General features: G+C 51.8%; 1 pseudogene; it reads left to right on the top strand.

Annotated features, from left to right (window-relative positions):
- The first annotated feature begins 2,841 nt into the window (after window positions 1-2,841).
- Window positions 2,842-6,000, top strand: part of LOC119176661 (dnaJ homolog subfamily B member 1 pseudogene) — a 33,407-nt pseudogene continuing 30,248 nt past the window's right edge.

The following is a 6,000-nucleotide window of genomic DNA, read 5'->3' as shown; positions in this document are numbered from 1 at the left end:
GTTTCGCGCAAGCTTCTTTTGTAGCTTCATCTACGAAGCAGGGAGAGGGGGAAAAGGGGGGCGGGAATGGCTATCGCTTCAGCCATCGACAGAAACACGAAGGGGGGAAAGGGGGGGACGTAGAAGTAGGAGAGTTCAGTTCGCAACAACTACCCAAGCTGTTAATGCCTTCCTCGTCTATCCTCATTTCTGTCAGTTTGTGGTAAATTCCTTCAGTCATGAGACAATAATCAATACTTGATTGCTTGTTTCCGACTTCCCATGTGATCTGGCCGTCACATTTAGGCCCCGTGTTAACTATCTCCAGACTATGTTGCTCGCAAAGATCTAGTAATAACTTCCCATTGGTGTCTGAATATCCGTCAAGGTCATGTATGTGGGCATTCATGTCCCCTAGAAGGATGATTTCGGCCCCATTACCAAATTCCTTAATATCCGCACTCATGCAATCCACTATCTCCTGATTCTTTTCTCTGCAGTTATTCCCCGTCCACAAGTAGGCTACCCCTAGCCACGTTTCCTTTCCACCTACTGTGCCCCGAACCCAGAGGTGCTCTGAACACGTCTGTTTCACTCTAACCCATTTGGCTCCGCGGTGAATTAGCATTCCTACACCCCCACCTTTCCTTTCCGATATGGTCCTGTTACACCCTTCCCAAACATAATTTTTAATATGTGGTGGCTCTTCCAAGTCTCTAAGGTGTGTTTCTGTAACCGCATACACGCCTATCTGTTCTTTGTTTAACTGCTCCTCAATCTCTAACCATTTTGCCTTCTTTCTGCCACCCTGCATGTTTATGTAACTAATTGCAACACGCGCCTTTTTCTTTTTTCTTTTACCTTTTTTCTGGTTTTTCGCAATTCTACCTGTCAAAGCGTCCTCCTGGTTGCTTTCCCTGTTACGAGCTACCCCGGACTCCGAAGGGCCCGTGAGTCCCCCAAAAAAGCTACTGCGCGTCCTGCCAGTCGCCAGCCCACCTCGTGTCCAAGCCTCTTATCGAAATGAGTCCTGTCTCTTTGGAATCCACCCCACCTGTGCACTTCCCTGTTTAAATCCACTACCTCGAAACCCTTCTCTCGACTAATCCGCCATATCTCCTTGTTTGCGTCGACAACCGCTCTTCGCAGGTTGACGTTGCGCACCGGTACTTACGGTACTGTGCATACTACAATTTGCACCTGGGGGGACACGGTGCGCATGTCATCCACCCCTCTCGCCAAGGCCGTTGCTAGTCCTGACGATTCTTTTTTCAGGACGTCATTTAACCCTCCCGCAATTACAACGAGGTTACGATTGCCAGCCTTAGCTGCGAGTTGTTCACCCGCTTGACTCATTACTGTCCCCAGCGTTTGTCCTGGGAACGTCCCTATCGCAACTCTCTTGTCGCCTTTCACCCTTTCTTTGATTGCCGCTGCGCATCGGACCAAATTTGAGTCACCGGCGATGATGACCTGTTCAGCCATTCCTTCTGAAACCTGCACCTGGCTGCTGACTAGGTGACTAGCGTGAGTCACGGCTGCTGGTTTGCTCCCTCCCTCCCTCAAAACTACTTCCCGGTAGCTGGGCCCTGTGGCCAATGTATCTGCCTTTGTCATGCCTGTTTCCTTCATCTCTCCCGCACGGGGGGTCGTCGCCATAATGCTTCCGCCGTCACCTGCGTCTTCGTTCCCTTTCACGACCTTCGATAGGCCCTTCTCGGCTGCCCGGAGCCTTTCTTCCATGGCTGAAGTTTTCTCTCGCTCCTTCGCCAATGCATTCTCCAGCGCTGCGATTTTCTCCATGAGCCCACTCTGGACCGCCATCATATTTTTCATTTTCTCCTCGAACTCGCACTGTCTACACTTGGCGTCATCTTCTGCTTTCTCCTCCGCACTAATTTCCACCTTCCGCCCTACCCCGCACTCGGAACACTTTACGGTCTTTTTGACCATGGCTAGCTCAGTTTACCGATGCCCACGTGTTAGAAAACTGTACTAAAATACACTGGTCTAAGCCAAAAAGAACCACAATAATAAATAAATACGCTACACTTCACAGCACCTGCGCATGCACGTGGTCGGTCTACGCGCAGGCTTCAGCCACGTGGTGGCTGGAGAAAAAAAAAAAGACACAGTACAAAATACTAATAAAAAAAAACCGTACACCGTACTAGACCTAATCAAGCCTTACGCTAGCGCCTTACGTTCTCATAACGCTACATATAGAGGCAAGCTGGAAACATGCAAAAACACTTATCTGTAGCTGTCATTCCGGAGCTCTCCAAAAACACGTCCGACCTCTACCACTCAGCTCTGGGAAGCCTAAGATTTAGTCACAAGACGTCGAACATCATCACTGCCTGTTGATGATAGTTTCTGTGCACATGTTATGACATACGAAAAAATAAATAATAATACAACTCGCGCAAAGTGTCGATCGTTGTCGTTAGTAATAAAAACTGTTGGTGTTTTATGTCCAAAAACCACGATACGATTCTGGGAAATGCCATAACCGTGGATTTTGTGTTGAAGTTGATTAATGTGGGGTTCTTTCAACGTGCACCTAAATTTAAATACACGGGCCTCCACCTTTTCGCCGGCGATCAATAGATTCGATCCTATGATTTTCGGCTCAGCCGTCAAACACGTTGTCATTTGTTCCCTTCCATTTGCACTCTCGAAACAGAAAAAAATTTATGGACCATCTTCCCGAAAGAAACCCTGAAAGGATGCGAACCAGCGGCGGTATGAACGGCGTTGACCCGGTTGAAACGCGCGTCAACGTGAGTGCTGGAAGAACGGTTTGAAGCGAAACTCAGTGTAGCGTTTACTCGAGCAAACGTTCGTTTTAAATGCAAAGACATGGGTGGCGGCTTGGGCTTCAGGTAAGTTTTATCGCAGATGATCGAGCCGAAGGAGTGTTTCCATTCGGCGTGCGGTCGAGCGTTGCGGTGGAGAGGGTGAAGCAAGAGAGAAGTGTGTTGCGAGCAGGCAAAAGAGATGGCAGCTGCGGGTGCTGCAACAAGCGTGAGCTCAGGGAGAGAGTGATGTTAGAGCGCACTTGCGAGGGGAGCGTGACGTCAACGCGAAGGGGGAGGGTGACCTACTTGGCACCACTCCAACACTTGCAATGAGGGGTACGCATTGCAGCGCGTTCGTACGGACGAACGTACGGCGTTACACACGTGAGTCGAAGACATGCTTCGCATCTAATATTCCAATACGCCCTATTTATCATTACTGACATCACCACCACACTTCAACCCCGCAGTCACTGGACAGTGGGAAAATCACGTACGCCTACCACATGGCGCGTGCCCTTGAAAACAACACAACCCTCAAGGCCTGATCTTACGTATCCGTTGCAACGCGACAGCGCGTGGCTTTTTGACGCTGTGCCGTGCCCTCCTTCTATGAAGAAAGAAGGCACGGGACTACGCGAAGCTGTGCACTCACTGACTGTATATGGGAGAGCGCTTGACGCCACGTCCAAAAGACACCTGCTGGCGTGCTACAACGGCTACATGCAGTCAGGCCTTTACTCCTCAAGCAAACCCTATACACGAGGGGACTAGGAGCCAGCACTGCTCGGCTGCTCAGACCTTGAGGTCCAGCAGGGCTCGCTGCAGAGAACCATGGCGGCGGCTTCAACCAATGGAGTCCCGGAATAGAGACTCCACGTATATAGTCTGTACAGAACATCTGAAGAGGCCCTACACCTCCATTTTCATAATAAACGTTTTTCACCGTCACCACCGCGGTTATTGGTGTCATACCCAGCGTACATATGACAGTCGTTATTAGGTGTCATCTTGTGTCAGCTTCAATAACCGTTCGGTGACTGGCAGATTGATGCCCTAAGTCAACCGCGCCACCGTACCCCGAAAGGAGGCACAGAAGACGGGAGACGTTGCCGACAGGATTACAGTTTAGTGGAGCCTACACAGCACTGAAGTTGATGGCCCGCGAGTGCGCGCGCTGCCGTCTTGAGCCAGCATGAAGGATGATATACGCATTCATGCGATGCGTGCCGGGAGATTGCATCTTTATGTTCGACGAGCGGCGCCGTGTGCATTGGCTCGCACTTCCTCATGCATGCCGATCGGTTGTGCCTCACGATGGCTCGAGCGTTCACGATGTAATACTTTTCACGCGAGCGTCGTCCCTGTACTTTCAGCCCGAACGTCCCGAGTGGGCTGTATACGGAAAATTCGGTATATTCGCGCACCCTTAAGGCGCTCGTCTTTCGTAGCTCACCCCACCATAACCGTCCGAGCATTTACCGGCGGCTTTTCGTGAGGGTGAACGCCAGCACAGTGCGCTATGCACACATGCACGCGCCAGTCATCTGCTCTAATTTTCATCCTTTCGTGAAGTTTATGCACGCTCGTTATCGCTGCCGCGCATCGTATCTGATGCAGGCACACCGAGGCGGCTTTGCCACAAAGGCAGTGCTCGATGTCGGCGCTTGCATGCAGGCGCGCACTGGTCACATTAATCGTCGCGCGTGTATAGTGCATGCATGAGAGGCCCAGATACGTTGAGAGAGCGATGAGTTTTATTTGGGAGCGCGAACCGTTACGCCCGGGAATGCCGCCGTAGGAATATGCCCGCTCGCCGCGAAGCCAATCTCGGTCCGCGCCGCATCGCACCACCACCGTCCTTCCCGCCCCGTGCAGAGCCGCCCATGACCCCTTTGGTGCATGCAGTGCCTTTGTCGGGTCGTCTGGGTGTGTATCCGCAGTGATTGTTCGAGTCGGTAAGGTTAGCCTGAGGCGCAATTGACCGAGCTTCTTCTGTCTCTACAGCATCGAGGAAATCACCGCGAAAATGACACCAGTTTTGGCCGTTTCTATCGTCCTTCTATAGAAGCGTGATGGGGCAGTCGTCTACCGTGACTGGACGGACTGTTGCGAGCGCTATATCAAATCACAGTGTCTGCATTCCTATCGGGGCCAAACGCCGTGCAACAAAAGTTGTGTGGGCGTGAAAAAGCAGATGGGCACAAGAAGGACGGGAAGACACGTGATAAGTGTATCAACTCTTTTATCTTCATACCGCACACAACCGCAATGGTCGGGTTTCTGCGCATCCGCTCGCAAGACTTTCAAGCAATTGGGGAGTTTTAAAATAGCGCACCGCGAGCCCTTGCAGTCGGCGTTCGCGTTCGCGGACCGCACGCAGAAATCTGAAATTGCGTGCGGTGATGGCGGCCCGCATGCACGTTGACCGCAAGCGCTGGTTTCGAGGCTACGGTGTCGTTGCGATCGTGCGTTGCGGTTCGCAGCAGGGCAAACGGTATTCTAAACCTCTTATGGCGCCCGCTTCGCATGCAATGCCCGCAGCGCTTGCAAACGGTATTCTAAAACTCTCTATTATCGTAGCGTATATAGCGAGCGTACTGTTGGACGTTGGTAGTGCGGTAATCAACATTATCCTTTTTGCACATAAACAGTGATCTAACGACGTTCCGTGTGGTAAGAAGCACTCATATGTGATCGGACGACATGCCTGTGTAATTGGGCGCACGCATCGATCTGGTGTGTGATGACAGCGCCGAGGCGGCTCATGTATCGGAAATATAATTGGTTGCACAGTAGACCAACTCAAAGGGGAGGAACAGAAATCTCAAAGCGCATCTGCCACGAGTGAAATTACATTGATTACTGACGGCGCTGTTGCCCTCAAGTGACTTGCTGCTATTCGAAGTGACACACCGAATGGGTGGTGGTAAGTTTAGCGATTCTTTTTGTGTTCCACGACTCTGAATATGTCATCCGATACATCCATCGCACGACCCGCTCTCGACGGGAGACTGAGAGAGAAGGCGGGCGCGCGAGAGAGAGGGGCGCGCGCGCAGCTGCAGCGAGCGAGGAGAGCGGAGGAGCGAGCGAAGGGGGAGGGGGACTATCAGCGTCGCGTCCGTGGCTTATTCGGTAGAGCTTCGCGCTGCAGCCCGCCGAGTCCTCTTTCTTTTAAAGATAGAGAGAAGACTGCGGACGCCGCCGACGGCGGTGGATG

The sequence above is a fragment of the Rhipicephalus microplus genome, chromosome X, assembly GCF_043290135.1.
Source record: "Rhipicephalus microplus isolate Deutch F79 chromosome X, USDA_Rmic, whole genome shotgun sequence".
Lineage (NCBI taxonomy): Eukaryota > Metazoa > Arthropoda > Arachnida > Ixodida > Ixodidae > Rhipicephalus > Rhipicephalus microplus.
Note: the sequence above shows the minus strand (reverse complement) of the source record. Positions and strands in the feature narration are given on the sequence as shown.